This window comes from Gossypium hirsutum, chromosome A03 (genome assembly GCF_007990345.1).
Source record: "Gossypium hirsutum isolate 1008001.06 chromosome A03, Gossypium_hirsutum_v2.1, whole genome shotgun sequence".
NCBI lineage: Eukaryota > Viridiplantae > Streptophyta > Magnoliopsida > Malvales > Malvaceae > Gossypium > Gossypium hirsutum.
Genome location: NC_053426.1, coordinates 87643356 through 87655482, shown reverse-complemented (window position 1 = coordinate 87655482; position 12127 = coordinate 87643356).

Below are 12127 nucleotides of genomic sequence, written 5' to 3'. Positions count from 1 at the left end.
TGCCCCTTCCAGATACAGTTACAGAAATAGATGTACAGATTAGATAATAGATTCAGATATGCAAAGTCCTACCCCCATCCTCTACACACCAACTCCGACCATCCCATCCAACCATGTGGGGTTAAAAACACGTACCCATCCTTACACACAACATTGTGTCGATATGACACGTATCAGATATAGTCCAGCCAAGCTGCCAGAATATAGGCGATGATCGCCATACAAAACACTTCCTCCACATATATGTAAAACCCACCCTAAAACAGATGCAGATATCAGATACAGAATTATCAGACTAAACATGCTCAACATGCTTTATACAATTAACAGTTACACATATAACAGTATAATCAAGTGTGTCCTAATCAGATCAGTCTAGTAGAATTTTATAGCATACAGATAGGTATTAATTAGCCCTTACCGACCCTACGGTAGATTCCCAGTCGAACAGAACAACCCGCACAACCCTAGGGAATATTTCAAAATTATGGGCCCACATGCCTTGCCCATGTGGGCACACAAGCCCAAATTAGTCTTATCCGTGTGGCCCACACAACCTGGCCCAAGAATCCACATGCTTGTATGTCAAGCTTATGTGGGCCCATAGGTCCAAATTGGCCTAGCCCGTGTGGACCACACGGCCACACTCAAGCCACCACACGGTTGTGTGCTGTGCACAGCCATGCCTTCGTCAACCACACGGTCGTGTTCTCACACACGACCTACCACATGAGAGGCCACACGCCCATATGGCATTGATTGTAAGGCTTTTCAGTTTTTCCTGACTTTCATTTTTTGGTGTTTAGGATATACACCTGGAATCAATTTGAAGCGGAGACACACCCAAGTCTTTCAGAACTCTAACACCATGAGCGACTACGATTATGATTCTCGATGATGAAAGCCCCTTTCTTCCTGATTTACCACGCACGAATACCTTCAACCGAAACTCTGAAGTTAGGAACCACTTTTCTCAAATTAAGGAAAAAGGAAAGATGGAAGAAATAGAAAAAAAGCATTGTAGAGAGAAAATTGAAGAGAGACATCAAATATCCCAAAATAGGGATTTTGGGAAAAAAGATGAGTTTAACTCAATTCCCACTACACCACAATCATAACCTCCCACTACTCAGAATTCTATCACAACCGAAACTCTAACACAAAGCCGAGCAAAAATAATAATTTCCACACTTGCACAAGGATTCGAACACTGAACCTCCATCACACCAACACTGTAACACCCTTAACCCGTATCTGTCATCGAAACAGGATTTCAGAGCATTACTGAAACATTCAGAACACTTTACAATTTATTTACATAAATTACTATTCAATTATCGAGATCATTCAAAACATCCCTCAATTGGACCCTCGAGGCCCAATATGAGCAATAGAATCAATCAGGACTTAATCGAAAACTCATAAAATTTTTCGCAACATTTCAAAAAATTTCCAAGATTGTAGGGTAACACGCCCATATGGTCAAGCCGTGTACTACACATGCCCTTGTCCCTATCCCGTGTATCTCTCTGACTTTTAAGGCATGAAGAAATTGAAGTCACATGGCCAAGTCACACGCCCATGTGCTAGGCCATGTGGTGAATTTTATTTTTGAATTTTAGGCGCAGCTTTCACACAGGTGTGTAACACACCCGTGTTAAGGTTGTGTCAACTACACGGCTGAGACACACACTCATTCAACTCATGTGCCTAATTCTGAGCATTCTATTTCTCATTTTGAAAATGCAGGGACACACGACCGGACCACATACCCATAGGGCAAGCCATGTGTCACACACGGCCAAGACATGTGCTCGTGTGGACAGCACCAAAACTCACAATTTCTTGCACCAAAACTCACAAGTATATATCCACCAATCTAACATCATATTCAAATAAAATTTGCCACCAATCATTTGGTATTTTCTCATACATCAAAGGATATAAACTTACTCTTAACATAACTTATATGCTAACATAATTCCAACAAACTAACACACAATGAACACTTATGTGATTACCAAAATATTACTTCAAAATAGCCAAACTTATGCCACCACTAGCCACTCCAATGGCTAGATTACAAAACAACAATTACAAGCCATCATTGGCCAAATAAGCTTATACATGCCATTATACCAAAACGAGATTTCTATTTGTACCAAAATGAGATAGTGGATAGTGTGATGATTGCTCCGACCGACTTCCAACCTTTGTGAGCTTTGAGCACTATAAAACAGGGAAAATTAAATCGAGTAAGCATTTTATGCTTAGTAAGTTCGTATAACGGAAAACAAACTTACCATTCATATTTATCAATACAAGCATGCATAGTCATACTTTCCATAAATTTTGGATGAGTTTACCTAAACACAAACACTTAATCAAACAAGTTAATCACATAACCACATATAAATATCAAGTAAACCTACATGAGCTCATCACATTACCAGCTTCTATTAATTTCACCATTCCACACTTCAAGAGTCTTTTTCGTCGAACTATTGAAATTTTGATGGATGTTCGGGTAATACACTCATGTGCAAAAGTACCCATTAGGGTACAAAATAAAAAGGCACACTCTTGAGCTGCACGTTTTGCAGCAGGATTACCAGTCCAGGCTAAATCTTATCCGTAGCATATGCTCTAGAGAGCTTAATTTGGATTACCCGTCTGGGCTAAATCCAATTTATAACCTAAGCTCAGGAGGGCTTTCATTAGAATTACCCGTCCTGGCTAAATTTTGTTTGCAACATATGCAATATTATTCTTATTCAAGAAATCACCTTAATCCATCGAAATTCAACATTGAACCGGAACATGACAATTTGTCCATATTTCAAAACTTATGACTATTTCATTATGTATATCATCTCATACATATCAACACTCATAGAATTCAATTCAAGCATATTAGCATACATATTCAAGTTACACAAACTTACCTTGAAAATGGTTCATATTTGAATTTCAACAAATTCGAAAACTTTTGCTTTCCTCGATCTAGTTCGTGGTTGGTCTTTTTGGATCTATATGGGTAAATTTAACTATTAATCTAACACATTTCATATACATTGGCATCCTATTACAACCTAGGAAAAATTACCATTTTGCCCCTATCTTTTTTAAAATTTTTGATTTCGTCCCTAGGCCCGAAAAATGAAAATCATGAAATTTAACCCTCTTTCCAAGCCTAGCTGAAATTTATATATTACATTTACAGCACATACATTTCACAAATTACAGAATTTTCCACGAGTTTTACCACTTTTTCATTTTAGTCCCTAAATCAAGTTTTCATCAAAAATTGTTTTGTAAAAGTTGTTTATCTATGAATAACTTTTCATTTTCTACCATAAATTTCTAATTTTCAGCATATTCATCCATGACCCAAATTCCATACCTTGATATCTTTTCAAATAAATCCTCTAAACAGAAAGATTAGGCTATCACGATTCCAAAAATATAGAAATTACTAAAAACGGGACTTGATTTCATACCTCATTAAGCTTGAAAAGTTTACTTCCTCTCTCCTATGGATTCCATAGAAAAATTTGGAAAAATTAGATGATTTTTTTTCTTTTTAATTAATTATTATCTATTAATTTTATTGATTTCCAACTTAGTCCATACCCTTTCTAATTTTTCCATTGATGAGTCATTAAAATATCTACTAACTAATCTTTAATGGTCTAATTACCATATAAGGACCTTAAGTTTGGAATTCCATAGCTATTAACCCGGCTTTTGAATTTTATGCAATTTAGTCCTTTCCCTAATTAAACACAATCGGTAAAATTTTCGTTCCAAAATTTTCATGTGACCTTCCTATCATGATGCCAACCATAAAATAAAATAAAATAAATTTTTATTTTTGGCTTGATTTGTGGTCCCGAAACCAATGTTTCGATCTAACCAAAAATGGGCGGTTACAAACACCCTTACCACTCGAACCAGTAGGCTTATTTTGATATGAATTTACAGATAACTAAATATAAGCCCATTAAAATAGGATAAGGCTTAGATCCAAAAATAACCCAAAATTTGCCAAATATAAGGCATGAACTTGGGACCACTCACACATACCCAAAACACTTAACCACTGAAGCATATTCAATGTTGTGTCAAATTTTACAGAAACAAAAACAAGTCAGGATGTTACAACTCTACCCCCTAAAAGAAATTTAGACCTCGAAATTTACCTGATTAGAACAGATGAGGATACTACCACAGAACTTTTACTAATGGAATAGAGTTCCTCCTCAGAACCTTAACAACAGGATCCAGAATCTAAACTGGCTCCTTCTTAAAAGTCAAGTCCAGTCTAACTTCGATCTCCTCAACAGAGACTACGTGAGATGGATCTAACCGATATCACTTCAACATCGAGACGTGAAACACATCATGGATACATTCTAACTCTGGAGGTAGCTCCAATTGATAAGCGACTGGTCCTACACGCTTCTTAATCTGATACGGCCCAATGAACCTAGGGCTCAACTTGCCCTTACGGCCAAATCTCAGAACTTCTGTCCATGGTGAAACCTTAAGAAAGACAAAATCCCTCACCGAGTACTCAATCAGGCCTCTTCAGATCCACATAAGACTTCTACGTGTCAAAAGCCGCCTTTAGTCAATCCCAAATTAGCCTAACATTTTCCTCGGTCTCAAAAACCAACTCAGGACCCAAAACCAGACTTTCACCCAATTCAGTACAACACAGCGGATACGACACTTACGACCATATCACGCCTCATAAATTGGCATTTGAATGCTATATTGGAAGCTATTATTATAGGTGAACTCTGCTAACAGTAGATAATCCTCCCAACTACCTCGAAAATAGATCACACAACTCTAAAGCATGTCCTCTAACATCGAATCCAAAGCCTCATGCAACTTTTTCCAGAACCGAGATGTGAAGCGAGGATCTCTATCAGAAATTATTGAAACAGGTACCCCATGCAGTCTCACTATCACCAAAATGTAGAGCTTCGCTAGCTTCTGGAGAGAATAGTCCGTCTGAACTAGAATGAAGTAAGCAAACTTGGTCAATCGATCCACGATGACCCAAATAGAGTCCTTCTTAGTGGGTGTCAAGGAAAACCCACTAACGAAGTCCATCGTTACACGTTTCCATTTCCATAAGGGAATCTTAACTAGCTGCAACAAACTCGAAGGAAACTAATGTTCAACCTTAACTTGTTGACACGTTAGACATCGAGCAACAAAATCAGTAACATCTTGCTTCAAACTCGACCACTAGTACAATTCACGAAGGTCTCAATACATCTTATTACCACCAGGATGCATAGCGTAAAGGCTACTATGCGCCTCCTTTAGAATTGACTGTCTCAAATCAGAATCATTTGGCACATAGATTCGCCCTCGAAAACATAACACACCATCATTATTTAACCCAAAATTAGAAGTAGTACCACTCTCAACCTAACGGAACTGCATACCCAGAGTCTCATCCATTAACTATTTATCTCGACTCTGATCAATCCAAGTCGGCTTAACCTGCAACTCGGCCAATAAACTCCCATTGTCAAACAAACTAAGGCATGCAAACATTGCCCTCAAATTAGATATTGCTCTACGACTTAGAGCATCAGCCACCACATTGGCCTTACTAGGATGATACTCTATGGTACAGTCATAATCTTTAAGCAGCTCAATCCATCATCGCTGCCTAAGGTTCAACTCATTCTGAGAAAGGAGGTACTTGAGGCTCTTGTGATCGGTATAGATAATACACCTCTCGCGAAACAGGTAATGCCTCCAAATTTTCAACGCAAAAACTACTGCAGCCAACTCCAAATCATGCGTCAGATAATTCTCCTCGTGTGTATTAAGCTGCTGAGACGCATAAGCCACCACATTACCCCCTTGTGTCAGCACACATCCTAAACCGATGTATGACGCATCACTATACACCACAAACCCCTTACCATGTTCAGGCTGTATTAGCACAAGAGTCTGAGTCAAAATAGAATTGAGCTTCTTGAAGCTTGATTGTTGTGCATCACTCTAGATAAATGACACCCCCTTACATAGAAGCTTAGTCAATGGGGCTGCAATCTGTAACAGTCCGATTTAGACCCTAATCAAAATGGTGGTTTTGGGACCATGAATTCGAGTTAAAAAATATTTAAATATTATTTTTCATGTTTATTATATGTGAATTTGCATGTGTGAAAATTTCGTACGAAAATTTGATTGTTTGTGTGCTTAATTTGATAAAAGGACTTAATCGCGTAAGTTGAAAACTTGATAGTTTAAATCATAAAGGTTGAATTGATAGTGGCTTTTTAATATGGAGTATTTATGTTGCAAATAATCCTTTAGATTAATGATGGTCGAATGTACCCTTAATGTACATGTTTATGTTATTATTTTTATAAGGTTAAATAAGTAAAATGAATAATTGTAATAATAATATAAAACATAAAAGAAAACATGCATGAGTTTATATTCTTTTGACCGAAACTAGCAAAAGAAAAGAATGAAGAAAAGCTCATGATATTCGGCCATTGTTGATACAAATTAAAGGTTAGTTTGGTTTCGGTTTTTGATGATTTTTACGTTTTTGAGATCGTTGCTTTGAGTACTATCCGACCCATGCTTAAATTTCTAATTTTGATGCATATTTTGAGTTATGCCATTGATGAATATTTGTGTTTTGTTATGTTTGATGATGAAATATTAAAATTATGTTTTAGATTAACATGTTTAGTATTTGAGTTTTTGACAATTTTGAGTAATTAGGACTAAATTGCAAAAATAATAAATTGAGGGGCTAAAATGTGAAATACATGAAATATATGGACTAGTATGGTTATATGGAAAATTCAGCCCAACTTTATTGTTGGGAGATTTTGTGTATTTTGTGCTTTGTGCAATTAGGACTAACTTGTAAAAGTATGAAATACTAGGGGTAAAATGGTAATTTTCCCATTTATGTGTTGTTGGATTAAATTGAATGAAATTGTGTTTAAATGAGGTTAATTTGAAATTATATAGATTAAGAATAAAAGAAATCAGACTTGGATCTGGGAAAAACGAAAATAGTCGAATAGCCTATTTGTAACGTCCGTCGATATCCGAGGTAAGTCTTTAAGCAATTCGACATCATTTATCTTGATTGTAGCTTAGTTTAATATTGTTATGGAATATTTAGATTCATAAAAAGCTAGCCGAATGTGTCTGTGTATAGAAATTGAAATATTGTATTTGAATTTAATTTGACAAGGTTATATCGTTTAAAAGTTCGTATAATTTATGAGGAACATATGGAATTTTTGTTACATGAATTGTGTATGAGACAACATTATAATAGTGATATTCAGGCTTTGAGCCTAGCAAGCTTTGTGATGGTGAATGTAATCAGGCTTTGCGCCTTGCAGGCTTTATTGCCGGTGAAAAATATCAGACTTTGAGTCTAGCAGGCCTTGTGCCGGTGTGTGATTCAGGCTTATGCCTAGCAGGTTTATGCCAGTGATTTATTTCAAGTCTATGTCCATAATACTTCATATTGATGTGGAAAGTGAGCAAGTAAGTCGATCTAAATGACTTCCATATTTGGCCACATAGGTAAGTATATGTGAGGTTATATTGAACTTGTGTATTCGATTACATGTGAGCTTATATTGAACTTGTATATTCGGTTACATGTGAGGTTATATTGAATTTGTATATTCGGCCATATGAGATGTTTATTTGAACTTGAACCTTAGGTTACATGTAATGATATATTGAACTTATATATTCAGCCATATGAAATAATATAATGACCTTGTGAATTTGGCCATATAGATAAGTTTTTATGAGATGATATATTGGATTTTATATATATTCGGTTATATAGGTATGTATTTATGTGGTGTTATAATTGACCTTGAATATTCAGCCAAGTTAACTTATTTGAGTTAAAGTATATCTTTAATGGTACCATTCGGCTTGTATGAAATGATTTGATTATTTATTTGAGTTGTTTAATTTGCTTAAGGCTTACTAAGCTAAGTTAGCTTACTCTATGTGTTTTTGTTACTTTATTTTATAGATTTTGGTTGTAAGTCACGAGCTCGGGGATCGTTATTGAAGTCATCCACACTATCGTCAACTTTCGGTACTTTTAAAAGTTTATTTTTGAACTTATGGTATGTATAGGCTAATATGAATTTTGTTCAACCTTGATATGTATAAACTTAGCCATGCGAATATGGCTTAACTTCAAAGTTTGGATGTGATTATGTTTGGCAATGGTTTATTCTGTTTTGATTTTTAATGTTATGTGAAATGAATGAAAAGTATATGTGATTGGTGTTTTATGTTTTGGAAATAGCTTGAAAATGATTAGTGAACTTGGTTTGGTTATTGATAGTTTAAAAATGTTAATAAAGTATGTGTATGTTCGAATATGCATAGCTTTATTTGGTTCGATTTGCATGGAAAGTGTATATGTACTTAAAGTGGTTAATTGTATAATGATATAGGTATGGTTAATAAAGTTAAATAAAGATTATTTATTTAGATTATTTGTTTAATATGGATTGCAAGTGAAACAAAGATAAATTACCAAATGAATAGTGATTTATGTAATAGTATACTATGGGAATTATATGAATTATAACAAGATGTTAAATATATGTATATATATGTATATGTTAGTGTGTTTGAATGATGCTTGCCATTATGGTTTGGTTTATAATGAAAGTGTATATGTATCTATATATTTGCTAATGAATAAATGCTTTATGATAATATTATTTGGTTTAATATGCGCATGTATAGAATTAAGAAGTATAATGTTTTTTTTAAGTATTTGAATATCATTAAAGTGATGACCATATGATTCGTGCTATGTTTTTATAAGGCATATGTTGTATGGCTTTGAAATGTGTTTATTGGTTTGAAAATATGATTATATGCATGGTATGGATTCGGTTAAATTTTGAGGTATGATTCGTATATGCAATATGATTAATAATGTATGTTTAATATTTAATTAGCCATGTGCTTTATATATATATGAATATGTGAATGTTTGGAATTATGTTTTTGTTCAGTAATGCCTCGTGACCCTAGTCCGGCGATGGATATGAGTTAGGGGTGTTACATTTTATTGGTATCAAAGCTACGGTTTAGTCAGTTATAGGACTAATGTAGCGTGTGTGAGTTTAGCTATACATGCCATAATTTATACTGCGATAGTGTGATGACTTCTGACATTTGAAAATGTACTTTTATATAGTAAATGGATCCCGATAGAGCTATGGCTGATGATGTTGAGAGCGTAGCGCGTACTCCCACGCATGGGATAGTGCCAGTTGAATCACGATATATCTCGAATAGCCATGAGGGGGAGGCTAAACAAGCCTTCTACCAAATGATGAACGAATGGTTTACTCAGTATATTCGGACTAATCCAGCTATACAACAACCTCCACCCCCGAATAATCCATCTCCGATACCTGTGATACCTCCGATGATTGATCCGATGAGATTTAACAGGCCTCCTGTAGATAAAATCAGAAAACATGGGGTCGAAGAGTTTAAAGCTAATGATGATGATGATGCTGAGCGGGCTGAGTTGTGGCTCAATAATACCATTCGTGTGTTTGACGAGCTATCTTATACTCCGGACGAATGTTTAAAGTGTGCCATATCCTTATTACGAGACACTACAATTCACTGGTGGAATACACTAGTATTGGTAGTTCCAAAAGAGATAGTGACCTGGGAATTCTTTCAGACTGAGTTCCATAAGAAATACATCAGCCAGAGATTTATCAACCAGAAATGCAAAGAATTTCTGGAATTGAAACAGGGTCATATGACGGTAACCGAGTACGAGCAGAAATTTGTGAGACTTAGTCGATATGCTCGTGAATGTGTTTCAACCAAAGCTATCAAAGAGTTCGCGGTACTTGTTGAGCGAGCTTGCAAAGCCAAAGAGCTCGGGAAAAAGAAAAGAAAAGCTGATTTTGAAGCCAGAGATTCCTGTAAAAGATCATCGGGTAAGACTTTTCACTCAGCATCGAAGAAGTTTAGAGATGGTTCTAGTCAATTTAAAGCTACTTTAGACTTTTCTAGACGAGATCGAGACCGACTTCTCGTGAGTTCTCGAGCCACTTCGATTGCTAGTTTTTGCAATGATCAACAGAACAGAATCGAGTGTAAGCATTGTGGTAAATGGCATTCTAGAAATTGTAGATTGCATGATCGGTCTTGTTTTAAATGTGGATCGATGGATCATTTTATCTGAGATTGTCTGATGTTAATCGAGCAAAACACCGTTCAGAATGCAAGACCAAGTAACATGTCAGTGCAAGGCAGACCACCCAGACATTCGAGTAATGTAGGTGGTAGTCAGAGAGGGACAAAAGATACAGCAGTTCGATCTGAGGCTCATGCACCTACCAGAGCATACGCTATACGCGCTAAGGATGCTTCTTCCCCAGATTTTATTACCGGTACTTTCACTCTTTATGATACTAGTGTTATTGCATTGATTGTTCCTAGTTTGACTCATTCATATGTGTGTGAAACATTAGTATCCAGTAAGACTTTACCTATTGAGTCTACTGAGTTTGTAATTCGAGTATCAAACCCCCTGGGCCGGTGTGTTCTGGTTGACAAAGTTGTGATTGACCCTCATGGTAACGAGTTCAAGCACTGTTTAGCTTTGTTCCTCAATGAAAAGGGAAATAATCGAAGGCGAATGGCATCGTCAGAAATGCCATTGATCTTAAAAATGTCGCAAAACTCCAGAAAATTCACCAATTGAGTGTTTGGATCCTCGTCCTGCAAACCATCAAACTGAACAAACTATTGTATCATTTGAATTATGTTAGGTTTTAGTTCAAAATTATTTGTAGTAATAGTAGGTCTAACTATACTCGATTCGGCTCCTGTTAAAGTAGGTTTAGCATAATCATACATAGTACGAGGAGCAGGATTCTGATTTATTGGATCTGCAGCAACCACAGGAGGAAGCTGATTATTTTGATTTTCAGCCATCTCCTCGGTTGTATTCTGGATATCTTCCTCTTGTCTTTCCTCTATGTTTCTTAGGTTTCGCCTTATTTCTCTTCAATTTTTACGAGCTGTGCTTTCAATCTCACTGTCAAAAAGTAATGGTCCTGACGGGTTTCTTCTAGTCATAAACTATAAAAAACATGTCAGAAGAAAACAAAAGAAAATTTAGTAAAATTAACAAAACTAAAATAAAATTTAAATTGCAATAAAATAAATGGCTAAAGTAATAAAATTAAGCATTCCTAATATCTTAGCTCCCTGAAAACGGCGCCAAAAACTTGATAGAATGTCTCATGATAAGTTTTATATTTATGCTTGATCGTACTTGAAAACTAACTATTATTGCGATGAAGGCAAGCGCACCTATCAAATAGTAGTATAGTTTATAGCAAGACCAGAATGTCGAACCCACAGGAACTAAAAGTACTAGTATTAACTTTCTTTTTATTATCTAGCCTAAAAATAAGGGGATTTACTTTATCTAAACTAAGAATGCACAGGAAGAAAATTGGGGAAATACTTTTGGGAAAACTGATTGATTTGGACAATACCCAAGGAAAAATCCACCTAGACTTCACTTGTTACTTGACTCTGAACCAGACGATTTATTCACTTGACTCGATCTGTAGAAATCCCAAAGTTATATTATTATCTCTCTCGAGACTAACAACGTCTAACCCTAGGTTGATTAATTGAATTCTCTTTCTAATTAAAACCCCTAGTATTGCATTAACTCGATCTATGGATTCCCTTATTAGGTTTGACCCTAATCCGGCAGATTTATGTTGCCCTATGTCTAGAGGTGCAATCAAATCCGCGTAATTATGCTAGATCTACTCTTAAGCAAGGACTTTTTCTCCTCTGAATAAGCACATCAATACTTGAATCAATATGTTGGAATATTAAAGCAAGTATTAAGAACACATAATTAAGAACAAATCAAGTATTTATCATATAATTTAGAAAATAATAACAAGATCCATCTTAGCTTTCATTCCCTTTAGGTATTTAGGGGATTTAGTTCATATATGTAAAAGAAAACATCTCAGAAGAATAATGATAACAAAACATAAAGAAACCCAAA